The 18,459-nt window shown below is 39.0% G+C and overlaps 1 protein-coding gene across 4 annotated transcripts in view; it reads left to right on the top strand.

Annotated features, from left to right (window-relative positions):
• HIVEP2 (HIVEP zinc finger 2) overlaps positions 1–18,459 on the top strand; it is a 225,863-nt gene that overhangs the window by 55,428 nt on the left and 151,976 nt on the right. The window contains exon 1 of one of the 4 annotated variants that reach the window (XM_063443322.1): positions 14,043–14,180. The exons of the other annotated variants lie outside the window; for them this stretch is intronic. The gene's annotated coding sequence lies outside the window, so the exon portion shown is untranslated. Of the gene's footprint in view, positions 1–14,042; positions 14,181–18,459 lie in introns of those variants that run through there. 4 annotated transcript variants of the gene reach the window in all.

An 18,459-nucleotide genomic window follows, 5' to 3' on the forward strand; every position in this document is an offset into this window, starting at 1 on the left:
AGACGGCCAGATTCCATCTCAAATGGATTATTCTGCCAAATACAGAGCTCTTCAAAATAGCCCATGCAGAGGTTGGCATATTAAGGTGCGAAACTGGACCGATCGCCACTCCTTGTAAATACAATCTCTTGTTAAAAGAAAAATAATTATGTGTAAGGGCAAATTCCATAAATATTTTATTTACCTGTCTCTGTTGAGTGACTGTGGTCCATCCGTTCTACTGGAGAGGAAGTTCATTAACATACCAAAGTTTGGACATTAATTGAGAGCTGTCAGCTGATGCCAAAGAATTATGTCCAAACTTGGAATGTGTTGTTTGCTAATGCAAACATATATGCTTTAAATGATGTAGCACATCAGTGCAGACTGGAAGAATGGCAGCACCAACAACAGAGTGAATATGGTGGGGATTTAACAAACACACTGATATCGGCAGAAGATCTTCTGCACAAAATGAATCTTTCATTCTTGGACTACCTTTTGCGACATGGACCAGTTTCAGCTCTGCAAACACTGGAAGTAGCTGTTTCTTATGTAAGATCCATGCACATCTGAAGTGATTAGATAATATTTCATGCTAACATTTCATTATAAATTTTTTAAAAAAGGATAACACCTTTAATTGTGAAACCTTTTACACAGCTTCCTGCTTTCACAGTTTGGATGCATAATTATTATACTTTGTGCTTGTAACAGTGATAGCATGCAAATATATGTAAACTTGTAGCAATGCTTGTACTCTGTTCAGTTCTGTAAATTATATGACCTACCTTAAAACATGAGAATTGCAAAAGTCTGTCTATAATTCTTGCAACGTGCTCTGTCTATTAAAGAGAGGCTACAGGCAATCATAAATGCATGAAATTAGCAGGGCCGTTTGCTCTCAATTTGTTGTAAAACCTAAAATAATTTACTTACCTGCAATCCAGTGACCAATAAAGCTTCCGGCGTGGCTTTTCTGCACCCAGTCTGATTTCTCAGGGGCCTCGTGTGGTCCAATCACAGGCTTCTCGTAGAGATTGCTGGATTTGAGTGCATGCACGCATTCAGGGCTGGCGATGGGGTGAGAGGCTGAAGGAGATTGTGGGTAAGAGGGAGGGAGTTTTTAAAAAAAACAAAACACTCTAGTAAGCATGAAGGGAGGTGGAAGGGAACACAGAGTGGGAGGGAGGCTGGGAGGGGAGACCTATCGTCTTTTGTCAACGTGCAGTGCGTGAAGACACCAGATGCAATTTAAGCACAAAATTGACATTAGGCACCCGTGTTGGGGGTGCAACTTACCTCTGGTACATAACTGCCAATTACTCAGTACATGCAGTTTTTAAAGCTGAAACGCTGCACATACCGACTCCTACCACCATTGCCACTTCAAATCACTATGTATTCTGAATATTTCTTCTAAGTGTTATTGGACAAAAAATTGAGCTTTCAAAGGTGAGTATTTTACATTTTTCATGTTAAACCATTAATGAGTGTCCCTTTAAAGATTTATATTCCATGAAACTGCCTGATGTACAAATCAGCTGATTATTTTTCCAAGAACTTGTTATGGAGTTGCAAAATAAAAGTTTTATTTATATATTGCAATTTTATGTTTCAACATTAAAGTTATAATAAAAAGGATACATGTTGAAAGCTTATATATTCTACTATCCATGTCCTGTGTGACAAGCTAACAGCTTATCATTTAATGCAGAAAAGCAGATAAACCAACTCTCTGTAATATCAGACAGAGGACTAACTGTTCGTATGTAGTGGATGCTTAGCTTCACTATGGCATCTGGATCACTTTCAAAGCTCTCTCCCTCCAAGATGGAGAGAAACGAGATGCATGATGTTCTTGCTAAGTGACATAGGTAAACTCAAGGATTTGTTTTAAAGGGACACTATAGTAACCAGAACAACTACAGCTTAATGAATTTGTTCTGGTGAGTAGAATCATTACCTTCAGGCTTTTTGCTGTAAACACTGTCTTTTCAGAGAAAATGCAGTGTTTACATTATAGTCTAGTGATAACTTCACTGGCCACTCCTCAGATAGCTGTTAGAGATCCTTACTGGGTCATGGCTGCCTAAAATGCATCCAAACATTCAGTGTCTCCTCCCTCTGCATTCAGACACTGAACTTTCCTCATAGAGATTCATTGATTCAATTCATCTCTATGAGGAGATGCTGATTGGCCAGGGCTGTGTTTGAATCATGCTGGCTCTGCCCCAATCTGCCTCTTTGTCAGTCTCAGCCAATCCTATGAGGAAGCATTGTGATTGGATCAGGCTACCACTTCTGATGATGTCAGCAGACAGCTTGTTTTCTCTGAGTCTAACAGCATGCATAGTTACAGTTTCAGACTTGAATACAGTAAGATTTTTACTATATTTATGGAAACATGAGGGGGCCCAGGGGGGCTACATGGTGGTTTTAAGTCTATAGGGTCAGAAATACTTGTTTGTGTTCCTGACCCTATAGTGATCCTTTAATGATAGTGATGCCCACACATGCTCTGTTTAGTATCATATCCTGCTACAGGGATTGGATTGGGCGCATGGCACAAATAGTATTTTTTTTTATGTGAAATGCAATCAAATGCTTTAACAGCTTAAGACCTTTTTACTGATGTACCTTTAAATTTAAAATCTGTATATTTCACGGGTTCTCCGTTTTTTTTTGTTTTTTTTTATGGTTTCTTTTTTTTCTTTTATTTTTCTATTGAGGGTGTAGTTTGGACATAACAGATAATAACTGGATTTGCTCTAGACGTCTTCTCCCTGGTTCTGGATTAAGTAAAACAAAAAAATATTATTGATAAGTCAAGCAGAGATCGATATAGACAGACAGACAAATAGACACAAAAACATTCCCTATTAACTGCTATTGTTTAGCAATCCGTAGTGAATCACATTTTGTTAAACATATTCTTAAATCACAAACAAGCAAGACCTTTTGCTTGCTTTTCACACATCCGTTAATGCCACATAATGCCTTTACACATTTGTAATAAACACGTGAGAAAACAGAGCTTCAGGGTAACACCGAGTGCCAAAATAAGCGATAATTGAGTCTTGCAATAAGAACCAGTCATTGTTTAGTTAAATCAAGGGTTATACAGTATGTATAGATGCATATACACAAACACACAATGGTTGGCAATGCACCTACCTTACATTTGAATATTGACATAATTTCACAGCTCTTTGTAATTCTAGAACACTAGTGATAGGCCCTATAGTCCCCATAAAGCACAATATTAAACAGGATCGCTTGTTTCATTCATTGATTACTGCACAAGTTTTACTCCAGCGCATTGTGATTTGGTATCACTCTTTACATAGAGCATGTTTCTATTTATACTGTATGTATATTTCCTTGTTTGTCAAGTGAAACTGGATTTATACATGTGAACAAAAGATCAACATAACATTTCTACGTAATATATCTCATTAGGATCAAATAAATGTATACGTACATTCTGTAAGCATTATTTATGCTCCCAGACATATACCTGCCAAACTCCACCTTTCAAATATCCTCTTCAGACAAAGATAATCTGGCATCTATCTGGCTTTTTACCCTTTGAATTGAATTGGGAAATTAGACTTCGACAAACAATTATTTATGGTCATAGTGATGTGGGTTATAAGATTCACTGAAACTGACAGCTGGGAAATACCATGTGCAATATAACCAATTCAGCATGTAATATTGACCTGAATACAGTGAGAAATTAGTGTGATCTTCCTATTTCCCTTTTTCATGAGCTGATGAAATTCCTAGAACTTGAAATACAAATTGTTCAGGAAATTTGTTTATACTGAAACCACCGAAGGCCTTGTTAATGATCATGTAGTCTATTAAAAAGTTGTACTAAAAATGTGACCATGGCAATACATATGGTCTCACTTTCTTCTCTTGATTTTACAAATGTTAGGTGTATTGTGGTGCTTATGCTTATGTTAAAAAAAACAACAGACTGTTTTCTGTAGGTACCGGAAAATCTATCTAGAGTAACATTCTAAAAAGGAAATGTTCAACAGTAGCATTTATGTGCTTTATTGGTAATTGCTACAATTGCAGAGCATTGCCCAAGTATTGCTTAATGCATGAAATGTATTTTTAAAGACAATAAAAGCTCATAATACAGATTATTTTGTGTTAAAGGAGCACTATAGGGTCAAGAACACAAACATGTATTCCTGACTCTACAGGGTTAAAACCACCAACTAGCCCCCCTTGTTTCCTTTAGACCTACCCACTGTCTGCTGACATCAGCAGAAGTGGTAGCCTGATCCAATCACAATGATTCCCCATAGGATTTTCTGAGACTGACAAAGAGTCAGATCAGGGGCAGAGCCAGCATGATTCAAACACAGCCCTGGCCAATCAGCATCTCCTCATAGAGATTAATTGAATCAATGCATCTCTATGAGGAAAATTCAGTGTCTGCATGCAGTGGGAGGAGATACTTAATGTATGGATGCACTGGCGTGGCCAGTGAAGTTATCACTAGGCTGTAATGTAAATACTGCATTTTCTCTGAAAAGACAGTGTTTACAGCAAAAAGCCTGAAGGTTAACAAATTTAAACCTATTTAGTTTAGAAAAACGTCGCCTGAGAGGGGATATGATAACATTATACAAATATATTCGGGGCCAATACAAACCATTGTGTGGAAATCTATTCACAAACCAGACTTTACATAGGACATGAGGCCATGTGTTTAGACTGGAAGAAAGAAGATTTAGTCTAAGGCAAAGGAAAGAACAATCAGGATGTGGAATTCTCTGCCTGAAGAAGTGGTTTTATCAGAGTCCATACAGATGTTTAAACAGCTACTAGATGCATACTTGCAAAAACAGAATATTCAAGGATATAATCTTTCAATGTAGGATAATAACTGCTTGATCCAAGGATAAATCTGACTGCCATTCTGGGGTCAAGAAGGAATTTTTTTCCTAGCTTGTTGCAAAATTGGAATTACTTCAAACTGTTTTTTTTTTTTGCCTTCTTTTGGATCAACAGCAAAAAACAAATGTGAGGAAGGCTGAACTTGATGGACGCAAGTCTCTTTTCAGCTATGTAACTATGTAATGATTCTACTCACCAGAACAAATTCAATAAGCTGTAGTTGTTCTGGTGACTACAGTGTCCCTTTAAAGGCTTTCTAGACAGAATTGAAGCATCACATCTGTTGAATCTTAAAGGTTGTATAATTGTGATATACATTAAAGGAACAAGCTAGAGAGGGAAGTACAAACAGGAAATCCAAATGCTATAGTTTTCTAGTTACTATTTAGATACCATACTCCTCCAACTGAAATTTTAAAAAAAAAAGAGTTGAACATTATTCCCTCCTAGTGTGGTAGTCTCCTGTGGCTGCCACAGCCAATCCAATGCTTGCCTATAAGCTTTGCAAGATTTGTGCACATGCACGGCAAGTTGCCTCTCTAGCCAATCAGCATCCTTTCATTAGTCATTGCACCTCTATGAGAATCGTTCAGCATGGACATTCACCCAGGATGTCCCTCGAATGGCTGAACAAGCTCTATGCCAAATAACCACTACATTAAGCTGTAGTGGTTCTAGTGTCTATAGAGTACATTTAAGATGCTTGTTTTGTCAATGACACAGCACAGGAAATAACTTGGCATTCTACAAGCTAAGAATGTTTTGACTTTTTGATTTCAATTATAGCTACATTTGGTACAAAATAAACACTGCACATTAATCAGTCAACCATGATCCCAAAAGTCATTCACAGATGTGGCAGTATCCCATAGTGGTAATTAATTGTCTTCACCAGTCAGTTGTCCATAGACAAAAAATTTACATTTTTGAGGGAGAAATAAAAAAAAATAGCAGTCTGTAAAATGTTTGTCATTCCAAATTAGGATCATGTGCATTGATTGCCCACAATTGCTTTATATCCCCAACTCCAAAATACCTGCACCAATCCTGGGCATCAGATGGCATGACATTGGTGAGGGTATCCAAGGGCAAGGTCATTGTGTGGCCAATACCACACAATGTAGAACATGAATGCTGAAGGAATGCTAAACCTATTTTACAGCCATAGTGCTAAAAATAATTATCTTTTGTATTTTTAGCTGGACAAAGAAAGCAAAATGTTTGTCTGTGGCTTCTCGAGGCCAGACTACATCCTGCCAGCAAAACTAGCTGAATTTATGGATATGTTTACTTTTTGCTGAAATTCTTTGCACTCTTTATGCAGCATAGATAGTATTGGCAGTGGCGGCTCTAGACTTTGTGAGGTCTTAGGCGAAACTCAAACATAAGGTCCCCACTAAAACTCATAGTAAAAAAAATCTAAAGGGGTTGCATCGTGTGTGTATAATGAGCTGTAGTTATATTTAAAGGCTGGCTTGCAGAGCTGGATTTATTTATTCATTGTTCAGTGGCTTGCATTGTCGCTGCTCCCTGTGCCGCTCTGTTGTGAGCTCTCTAGTTATGGCATAATTTGCAAACAATTAATTTGCAGTGATGCTGATTGTTTATACATGATAGCTGTGTATGTAGTCATGTATACAGAAGTGCCTGTGTGCAGGGGTTATTGCAAACAGAAATTAAAATTTTGATTGGGCAAAAAAAAAGCTTATAAAAAAAAAATCACCTACAAAATAAGATATGAAAACTCACATAGACATTTCCCCCACACATTCTGTATTACTTTAATAATCTTTGTTTGGGAATGTATGATTCTGTGAGCATGTGTATGTTTGTTTTTGGAACTGTATGTGTATGGGGTAGCTGACTGCTGTGCGTTGTGTTGGGGGGAGGGGTGCCTGTGACCATGATTGGGTGTATGGTGAATGTATTCAGGGTGTGACAGGGTGCACAAAGGGGTAACTGTGTCTGGGTGAGGGGATTAATGAGACAGGGTTTGGTGGTGGGTGAGACATGGTTGAGGGAGGGAGTGTGACAGGATTAGTGGCGTTAATGTGACAGGGTGAGTGTGACAGGTTGAGGGGAAGAAAGTGTGACGGGATTAGAGGCGTTAATGTGACAGGGTGAGTGTGGAAGAGTGAGGGCAGGTAATTGTGATAGGGGTGAGAGCGACAAGATTAGGAGAGGTTAATGTGAGCGTGGTTGGGTGAAGGGGACATGACAGCATGTGGGGGGTGACAGTGTATGTTCTGGAGGGTGACAGTGTGGGTGTTGACTGTATGTGTGTGGAATTGTGACAGTGGGTAAGTGAGAATGTGTGGGGCTGTTTTGGGAGGGTGCCAGTGTGTGCAGGGGCAGTGTGTGGGAGCGGTGACAGTTTCTGTGTTGGTGAAAGTGTGGCGGGCAGTGTTTGGGAGGGGTGACTGTATGTATCGGAGTGTGGAAGGGTGACAGTGTGGAGGAAGGTGACAGTTTGGGTTGCAGGGTGTGGGTGAGTGACAGTGTGGAGGAAAGTGACAGAGTCGGGAGGGGGGGCAGTGTGGAAGAAAGTGACAGTGTGGGGGGAGTGATGAGGATGGTGACAGCGGGGGGACAGTGTGTGTAACAGGATCTATGACAGTGTGGGGGGCAGGGTGTATGACAGTGTAGGGGTTTCAGGGTGTATGACTGTGTTTATGACAGTGTGGGGAGCAGGGTATGTGATGGTCACCGTGGTGCAGGGTATGTTGGGGTCAGTGTGGGGGGCAGGGTATGTGGGGGGAAGGGTATGTGGAGGCCAGTGTGGGGGAGCAGGGTATGTGGGGGTCAGTGTGGCGGAGCATGGTATGTGGGGGTCAGTGTGGTGGAGCATGGTATATGGGGGTCAGTGTGGGGGAGCAGGGTATGTAGAGGTCTGTGTGGTGGAGCATGGTATGTAGGGGTCAGTGGGGGGGCAGGGTATGTGGGGGGTCAGTGTGGGGGGCAGGGTATGTGGGGGGCAAGGAGTGTGGAGGCTGTGACAAGTCTCCACACACTGAAATACCTTTTTTATGTAAGTCCTTGGTGGTCCAGTGATCACAGTCCCTGGTGGTCTGGTGGTAGCAGTCCCTGGTGTTCAGGTGGTAGCAGTCCCTGGTGGTCAGGTGATAGCAGTCCCTGGTGGTCAGGTGATAGCAGTCCCTGGTGGTCCGGTGGGATAACTATCCTGTCTGCAGCTCCACTGCGCGCAGAGCTGCACACCCCGTTCTCACAAGCTCCGGTCAGAGCGTTGCCATGGTAAACCGCAGCAACGCTCTATGAGCTCGCGAGAACCACATCACATGATTTGCAGCTCTGCACCCGGCAGAGCTGCAGATCTGAGGCTTGGCTCTCTATGGGCAGACCATGTGGAGGGGACTCGCACCTGGCGGCATACTGGGCAAGCCGCCGGGCCCCCCGAGGACCCGACAGTTCAGTCTGCTCTAAGGTCAGCAAGCGCAAGGCCATAGGCGGCCGCCTAAATCACCTAATTAGATAGCCTCCTGAGTATTGTAGTATTTGAGCTGTAATTAAGCCCTCAGCAGTAGAGTAACTTTTGGTCCATTTCTGATTATTATTTTTTTTTGTAAAATCTTTTTAAGGCTGCTAAAATACTAGAATACAAGTATATTTTACAACATTGATTTACCAGGTTAACTAAAACAAAATACATCTTGAATATTCATAGGCATAGATATGTCAGTAGATCAGGTTATTGTTCTGCGTTAACAAAGATGTGCTGAGCAGTTAGGCCTTGAGGTATCAGGAAATGAGTCAGATGGAATGATGTAAAGATTTGTTGTTGCATCATTTAAATGAGAGACAGTGTTAGTTAATTCCCCAATGTCAGCATAAGCTCCCATCACTTGAAAACTACCAAAAGCATAAACATCAACATTTCCATCTTTATTGCTCCCATACCACCCAGGTGTTTTAAAGTCTAGTAGGAAAGTACAACTTTGGAATCCCTGTATTGCTTTTCTGAGTATGTTTGTCTACAGAAAGATTCTAGCATAGGATGAAAAACAGTAGCTGCTGCGCAAGGCTATTCTAGGGCATTTATACCAATACGGTTGCACTTCAGTTGTGCTCTGCACGTAAGCAGTCCTGGACAGTGACCTTGCAGAACTGTCACTTACTGGTATGGACCACTCCGGTCCAGGCCTCCTCTTCATCAGGTTTCAAACCTCCCAGTTGTGTTGTTACTTAGATACATTTCAAATTCCGTGTTGATATTCAACATTTAAAATGTTTAGAAATGTTTATGTTTGGATTCAGAAACTATTTGGCAGAGTATGACTGTGTTTTAATAGATACCAAATTAATCACACCTTCCCCATAGCTTATCTCTTGATTTGTGTATTCTGTATTTTTTATATCCTCGAAACACACTGTAAATCAGTTCTTTAATGTCCACTACTGTACTATACTCTTTTTATTGTTGCTTATGAAATGTATAAAACAATGTTGAGAGGTTCCACCAAAATATATATTTAGATGTATCTACATACATTCTGAATTATGTTTAATGATGGGACTATTTTAAAATATTACTGACTTGCACTGTTATAGTATTATCCTTTGATTTAATTCAATTTAATGGTCATTTCCTTTTAGCTACACAGTTTCAGCTCTTTCTAGTTTTCATTTGCTGTGCTAATAAACAGTTGTAGGGGCTGCCATCATCCTTAATATTTAATTGTGGTCCCAATGTGTCATTCCAATGATCTTCCTAAATAGCCCATTTAGGAAAAGTACCAGAATCTGGAGTTTACTTTAGGATATTTTAGTCTACGTTTTGCAATAAACCACAACTCTCTGTTTAGTTAATGAACCACCAAGCAATAGAAAATGACTCACAACTTTAAATATGTCCATAAGCTGCAGGGGTTGATTCAATAAAAATGAATTTCTACATAGTTAATGAGTAATCTTTGGTGAAATAAATTGTGTAAAATTGACAGAAGTTGACAGCTTCAACTTGGCCTGAATTCAAGACATTCTCTAACTGGTAAAAAGTAACATTTTAAAAAATCCCCCTAGTTGCGAGAAAACCATATTTAAAAAATAAAACCTTAACAGAAGAGTCACGGAAAGGAGTACTACTTTACCTCTACTTCATGTGCACGTTACTTCAAGTAACACAATAGCACAAGAATCATTCTATACCCTAGTCCCCTAGACTTTTCTATGGCTGGATAGTAATGCTAAAATACGAATATCTGTTTAAACTAAGAAATTAAGAATGATAACTAGATCATGTTTCACAAACCCCAAGCCCAACAATGTCAATAAGTAAAATCCCACCATCTCAATAAAAAAAAAAATATATATATATATATATATATATATATGTGTGTGTGTGTGTGTGTGTGTGTGTGTGTGTGTGTCCTAGCTCTACATTTCTTGGTAGATGTTGACATGGGTGGATTATTTAAGTTTCTTGTACTGAATGTAAAAACGTGGTGGAAATAAATGTCCTTTTGCCGGAATAATTGTTTTAAATGTACTTTCTTACATTTTATTATTTTGCAATATTTTTTTTTTTTTCAAAATGCATTTCAAGGTGGGCATGACTACTGACCAAGTTGGAATACGCAGTTTGTGGAAGCTCTTGTAGCGTTCCGTATATTCGCTCATGATAGTGTACTTTTTCCTCAGTTTGCTTTGACGCGATCCATGAGCTTACTTGGTTGTTCAAGTTTGTATCTTTGTAGCCTACTTGCATCCAAAGGACGGATGACGCAGTGGATTACCTGTTCCTCAACTGACACTACGGCAAGTCCCCCTTCCCCTCACCTTGGACATAGCAGGCCCACAGTGCTTCTGGTGCATACTGTGCTCGCTTCAGAAGGAGAACTTGGGGTACTTACCTGGTGTCCCCTTGGTGGTTTCTGTGCTTGTGGATTGTTTGGCTACATGCCTCATGGACTCACATTACCTTTAAGTTATTCAGCCATGTTCTGCCTGTGTATAAATTAACTAATCCAGTCACATTGTTCATTATTTATCTTATTGCATTGTAACTTGTCTTCCGTATTGCTATTTTAATGCAATAGTTACCACTCAATAAAAAGAGATTAAAAAAAGAAAATTCAGGTCTTGTGGCATCATGTTAAACTCATTCCGCCTTTACAGAGATTGTATATCTGGAGAATTTATAAGCCCAATTGCCTCCTTTAAGGTGCTGCTGTCCAGGTATCTTTCATAGTGAGATGAAGCTCCTGGAGTCTTGTTGATGGTCATAACTGTTTGTAGTATGTAAATGACCATACATTGTCAAAGCAGGTCTATTCACAACCAGTTGTGTATATGTACAAATCAAACCAATTATTGCTATATCGAATTACTATGTCATAACCATAACAATATAGAAATTAATAGTGACTAGAGATTGCATATAGTGATTTCTTACAATTGTAACTGCTTCAAATGAAGCACAACATAGGTCCATAGATAATGCTTTATATTTCAGATCAGTACAGCGTACTTGAGCTGTGTGTGAATTACTGCAATTACCTTCATTTTAGCTATGCCCTAAGTAAAGATATACTCTATACACATAAATTGAAATGTCTTAAGTTTGGCAACTGGAATCATCAGCTCCCTCCACAGATTTTCTATGAGATTAAGGTCTGGAGACAGAATAACAAAACAAAAAAAAAATTTCAGAAAAATGCATGTGAAAAAAGTTATAATTTGATTTGCATGTCAATGAATGAAATACGTATTTGACCCCTTCGACTTAGTACTTGGTGGCAAAACCCTTGTTGGCAATCACAGAGGTCAGGCGTTTTTGGCCACCAGGTTTGCATACATCTCAGGAGGGATTTTGTCCCACTCCTCTTTGCAGATCATCTCCAAGTCATTAATTTTTCAAGGCTGATGTTTGGCAACTCGAATCTTCAGCTCCCTCCACAGATTTTCTATGGTATTAAGGTCTCGAGACAGGCTAGGCCACTTCTTGAGCCACTCCTTTGTTGTCTTGGCTGTGTGTTTTGGGTCATTGTCATGCTGTGTGTTTTGGGTCATTGTCCACCACCCATTTTCAATGCCCTGGCTGAGGAAAGGAGATTCTCACCCACGATTTGATGGTACATAGTCCTGTCCATCATCCCTTTGATGCAGTGCAGTTGTCCTGTCCCCTATGCATAAAAACACCCCCAAAGCATTTCCACCTCCATGTTTGACGGTGGGGATGGTGTTCTTGGGGTCATAGGCAGCATTCCTCCTCCTCCAAACACGGCGAGTTGAGTTGATTCCAAAGAGCTTGATTTTGGTCTCAACTGACCACAACACTTTCACCCAGTTCTCCTCTGAATCATTCACATGTTCACTGGCAAACTTCAGAAGGGCCTGTACATGTGCTTTCTTGAGCAGTGGGACCTTACGGGAGCTGCAGGATTTCAGTCCTTCACGGTGTAGTGTGTTACCAATTGTTTTTTTGGTGACTATGGTCCCAGCTGCCTGGAATCATTATCAAGATCCTCCCGTGTAGTTCTGGGTTGATTCCTCACCATTCTCATGATCATTGAAACTCCACGAGGTGAGATCTTGCATGTAGCACCAAACGGAGGGAGACTGACAGTTATTTTGTGTTTCTTCCAAACTGTTGTTACTTTCTCGCCAAGCTACTTGGCGATGGTCTTGTAGCCCATTCCAGCCTTGTGTAGGTCTACAATCTTGTCCCTAACATCCTTGGACAACTTTTTGGTCTTGGCAATGGTGGAGAGTTTGGAATCTGATTGATTGATTGCTTCTGTGGACAGGTGTCTTTTATACAGGTAACGAGCTGAGATTAGGAGCACTCCCTTTAAGAGAGTGCTCCTAATCTCAGCTTGTTACCTGTATAAAAGACACCTGGGAGACAGAAATCTTGCTGATTAATAGGGGATCAAATACTTATTTCATTAATGTACATGCAAATCAATTTATAACTCTTTTCACATGCTTTTCTGGATTATTTTTTTTTGTCATTCTATTTCTCACTGTTAAAATACAACTATCATTAAAATTATAGACTGATCATTTCTTTGTCAGTGGACAAACATTCAAAATCAGCAAGGCATCACTGTAGCTGTTACTGTCAGCATGTACATTCTGTGTTTTATGATGAACACATTAAGATACAACTGGACTCCAGGCAGGATATGTTTGGGGTCTCTTCAAACTTAGACTTAGTGTAGGAACGGTGATTTGTGGGCAAAGGTGACCAAGTATCTTCCTAATGCCCATGTTCCTATAAGCCTTATGGTTAATCTGGGTACACTGGGGAATCATGCATAATACAGTGGTACCATAACCATACGTTGTAGTAGACTGTGCTCAATATAATATAGTCAATTTCTTCAGAAGAGACTAGGTACCATCTTCATGCTAAACCTCCAGGAATAAACCACTCATCCCCTCCATTTGCTATAGAAAGGGCTTAATATGACAAAAATGTATGTTTGGGTGTCTCGATTTATACTTAGGGGTCAATGAATTCTGATTAGGTAGGTGCTGGTGGGTGGAATGCCTGTGATGTGTGAGTATATTTGCAGATGCAGCAAGGTGAGTGGGGGCTGCTTGTTTTAATATCTAACAGCCATTAACATACTATGCAGACAAATGCTTTGCATAGCTAAAATAAATATTTTATTACTATTCCAAAATGACTCGCAGGCCTTCCTTCTATTACATTTGAAAGTAATTTCCTAAATTTAAAGAATTAAAAGATACATTTTCAAAATTTTGGAAGGTATATTATAATGGTAGCTTTGTATTTGACCCTATAATTAAACTGATGCATTAATAAAATAATTCATTACATAAATCAACTTCCTGCATATCAAATAATACATATCAAACTGATTAATTGTCCAAGAATTGTAGAGCGATGTAATGTGTCATTGTGTCTGATAAATACAATATACGGTAGCTAAACAGCAGTGGAGTGTTGTGCGTGTTCTGATAGCTCAAACACAGTTCTGCCACCACATAGCTGCTGGTCTGTAGTAAGCATATCTAAATGTGTCTGTTGAAGAATCCCTGTGGGGGCCCTGTAGCTATTTTTAAGCCTGGATATGCGTCATCAGTGGGTATTTTCTCTAGTGACTGCCTGACATCAGTAGGTTTCCTCCTGCACCCTGTATCAGTGAGTGACTTGTGATTGATGGGAGTTACGGATACAATTTAGAGTTATTTTTTGTCTTTTGCCTTATGGGAATGAATAACAGGAATTTCAAGTCAGTTGCATTTTTTGAATGGCTGGAGACACACGGTTGCAGCGCAGGAAAATGCAGGTAGTAATGATTAATTTCTTTAAAGGGTGGATGTGGAGCTATCGGACACAGGGCCAGTACTGGGGAAATGTACAGCTGTGTCATTGTAAATGTAGGATCTCTTCTTACATGGGAAAATACACTTTTGTTCCTGTGTTCCGTGTCATTGTAGTGTGAGGTTTAGAAATTGGCTGTTATCTATGACCTTGGGTAAGTCACATTCTTCCTTTGTATCCCAAATACAAGATATTTCATCTTATGGTCTTTTGGCACTAGTTCAATATGGCTGCAAAATACATTCTAAAAAAAATAGTAATTTTACCTTATTTATCCTGCCTTTTATATACATGCAGTGACATATTATAATGACTACTATTTTATGTAAAAAAATAATGAACAGATTCTGCATTCACTTCATGCTGTAGTGAAGGAGTAGACAACCTTTGGCACTCCAGATGTTGTGGACGACATCTCCCATAATGATCTTACAGTCATAATGACGGCAAAGCATCATGGGAAATGTAGTCCAGAACGTCTGGGGCGCCAAAGGTTGCTAACCCTTGTATATTGAATTACCCAGTGTATGAATGGTAGTAGAGCTACATGAATGACTTGAGATTGGAATTGCTGTGTCTGAGGCCTGCAGCGTTCAGGGGTTAACAGCAAATCCTCCCTAAGAGGGCGTTTTCATATAGTGAATCCATTCAAATGAAACTAGATCACACAGACACCATGTAGATCATAGTAAAATAAATTGTGTCCATTCCATTAAATTGTGTCTCTGCCTCTGTGCTCAGTACTGAAGAGGTCTGTGTTTTTCTGCAGTGCTCTCTATGTTTCGTGGGCATGACTTAGTGCCGTAAAATTGTGTTTTGATTTCTGATATGATGATTCACAAAGCCCTTGGGATTTATCACATTTACAGTACTATCCTGTACCTGTTAGTTGCTCAGTGGAAGGCTCTGTAAGGCTTTTCAGTTGATTTTGTTTGACTCATGCAGTCATTTTTCAGTTTACGAGGAATAAAGTTAGAATGTAGCTATATTCTACAGGAAGTGTGGCTTCACGTAGAGCTGTACAGTGAAATTCAAGATTCCCATTTAGTTATTACGCATTTGTGATTATAGTAGTATGATCAAATTGTTATTATAATTAGAATATAACAATAATTTTCTGACATATATATTATAACTGATTTATTATCTTGTTTTTATAGTACCCTTTTCACATTGTAAACATTGAGGTACAAAAGTATCTATAATGGGATGGAAAAGAAACCACCAACTTTATACAAAGCAATATTGTTGAAAGTGCTAGTGAAATGTCAGATATCAGGCTCTGTATGGTAATCCGGGGGGGGGCATTGTGAATTGAATACAACTTATGGAAGGACTTCCACCAACTCTTCCACCTTTTATAATTGGTGAACTCGTCAGCATTTGCAACATCTGGGTTGAAGGTTCAGTTCCTGGCAGGGTCAACTCAATAAAATAAAAAATAAAAAAGGGAAATATTAATAATTGTATCACAGGACATACTTCAGACTTTGGCAAACGTGACCTTCCTGGTTAAATAGAACACATTCACCTTCAAAAAAATGTTTTGTGGGAAAACATAAACTTTAATTTAGGTCTAATTTTACACATCTTTAAATTATACTATAATTGTTGCATCAACATACACACTATGCTACTATAATAAATAGTGTATTACTATGGGGGGAATTTAGTCATTAAACAGTAAGTTGTAATAAGTGGACACTTGATTTGCAAAGGTGAGGTTGAAAAAGTCGAACAGAAAACTGACTTGGAGAATTTTTCTAGTTCCGCTATTTTGAGCTAAAATTTGAAATTTACTTTGAATTCAGATTTAACTCCTTGCAAGTCACACTTTCCTTTTTAGAATGCTATATACAAGGGAGCTGCTTACAATTTGTTGTATTTAAAAGCAGTAATGTTATATAGACAAAATTATTTTTTATACAGAAATGAGATGAATAAAGTGAAATGCAACATCTTTGACAATGCAGAACACCTTGGGGGATCTGTATAAGAGTGTTGTTTTCCGAATAATATTGCTACAGCTAAAAGTGGGACTATCACCATGGCATATAGTGCAACTAGCAGGTATATTACATTAGTGACTCCTATTGTTTTCTGTCTTTAAAGATCAAGACACTTTGACAAATCTCCTCCATTGCCCTTACAATAAAATATAGCAAAGCTACTTATTAACCCCTTAAGGACCAAACTTCTGGAATAAAAGGGAATCATGACATGTCACATATGTCATGTGTCCTTAAGGGGTTAAAGAGCAAAAAAAATAGTTTTATGCAAATGCCTGTGCTACACACTAGACAGCTGGTTTTGCATTTGCTGAAGGTAGATCATGTGACACATGAGTTTATAAATAAATAGGTAGTAGGTCAGTTGTACTGTCACCATGATTAACCGGATAATACTTAATGCTTGAGACAAATCGGAATTAGAGTACTTGAAGGCATGAATTAAGATCTCCAGTGTCTGAAAATCTCTGCTTTAGCCGGAGGGAGAGACTTGTAATTATAAAGAGTGCTGTAGTTGATGTCATACTTCCACAGACTAGGGTAGAGGTAACTCTTTTTTGGGGGGGATGCAAATAGCTATTTTGCTAATAAAGCTTTTAGCTACTGCCCATACCTGTGCTCTTGCTATTGTCCTTTGAATGATGGAATGTCCACTTTAATCCAGCGTTGAAGCTGGAGAAAGGCGAAAATAACTTTCAAGTTGGACCTGATATATCCAGTAAAATGATTATTTATAATCTATATAATAATCTAGTTGTTAATTTCATGCCTTTGTTTCATTCATTATTATTAAGTATCATTTGTTTACTGTAACATATTCTTACATTTTGTCAACAGAAAGACATCGTTTTCTCAAAGTAGTTTAATTTTATAGATATCATGACTTAATAGCTATGAGGTTTTTTCACTTTTGCACCTCCGATCAATAGTGCCGTTTCCTTAGTATTTGTTGTGGCAATGTGACAATACTATACATCCACCTGTTTCACCAGCTGTCTGAGCATAAATAAGAGAATAACCTCTCTTAGAATGAAGTTTTAAAATGAAAACTATTAGCACTATGGAATGTATGTATGTATCAATGTGTATATATACTTTATTTATTTTTTTAAATTATTTTTAAATTATTAAAAATCAATTTGAATTGTGGATTCCCTGATTCTCGGTGCAGCACGGAGCTATATAGCACATGTCCCTGGCTGTCCGAAATGTAATTGTTCTTGGGAGGGTTTTAGTGACGGAAGTTCCAGATGTGTGGTTCTTTAGCAGTAGATCTCTACTGGTGGTGGAAGGACATCAGGATGCTAGTGTTTGCTTTTGGTTTTCTTTTCTTTTGAAATCAGGCAGCTGATTCTTAAGGCATCCACTTAATATAAACAAAGGTCACCACTCTTTAATGCTACCTAGGGGATGGGGAAAAATCCTCAATGTGACAGTCAGGGGGAGTGCTGGGACTGTTCTGCATCCGTTTTCCAAGGCTTAGTTAGTGTGGTCATTGAATACCTGGAAATGCATGTTCTTGTTTCTGACTATTTTTTTATTGACATTGCAGCTGAAATGTTTATCAAGGTTAGGTGTAGATATGGGCATATGGCTCCTATTGGGAGCATTATAGGAGGGGTCAGTAAGTGCTTCTTCTTCAAGCAACTCCCCTGATGTTGAAGCTGTCACTGGGATACTGGCGGCTACCTTTAGTTATACCTGTCCCATGGGTAATATGATGGGCTTCTGATCTGAGTAGATCCTCTGCATAATATAGGTCAACCCCTAACAAAAGTCACAATAGGCCTGATAGATAAGGCATATTACCAGGCCTTAGAATAGCATGGCTTAACACTTAGGAAGTATCAGAACTAACCTAAACTACAGGCCAGAGAAACAAAGCCATACATGAAAGTGCTGTATAACTAGCACAACTGCAGACTCAAAGTCCTGAACAAGCCATGTCTGGTACATGAGAAATAAGGACAACAAGTCATGTCTAGAACATGGGAAATGAGGACTAAAATCACTCAAAGTTAAGAACAAGCCATGTCTGTTATATGGGAAATGAGGGCTATAATAACTCAAAGTTAGGAACAATGAGGACTAGCATAACTCAAAGTTAGGAACAAGCCATGTCTGTTATATAGGAAATGAGGACTAGCATAACTCGAGGTCAGGAACATAGCTGTATCTGGTACACAGGAGGTAAAAAGATCAGAATCAAGACAAGCCGGAGCAGTAACAGAAAAC

This window comes from Pelobates fuscus, chromosome 2, assembly GCF_036172605.1.
Source record: "Pelobates fuscus isolate aPelFus1 chromosome 2, aPelFus1.pri, whole genome shotgun sequence".
Lineage (NCBI taxonomy): Eukaryota > Metazoa > Chordata > Amphibia > Anura > Pelobatidae > Pelobates > Pelobates fuscus.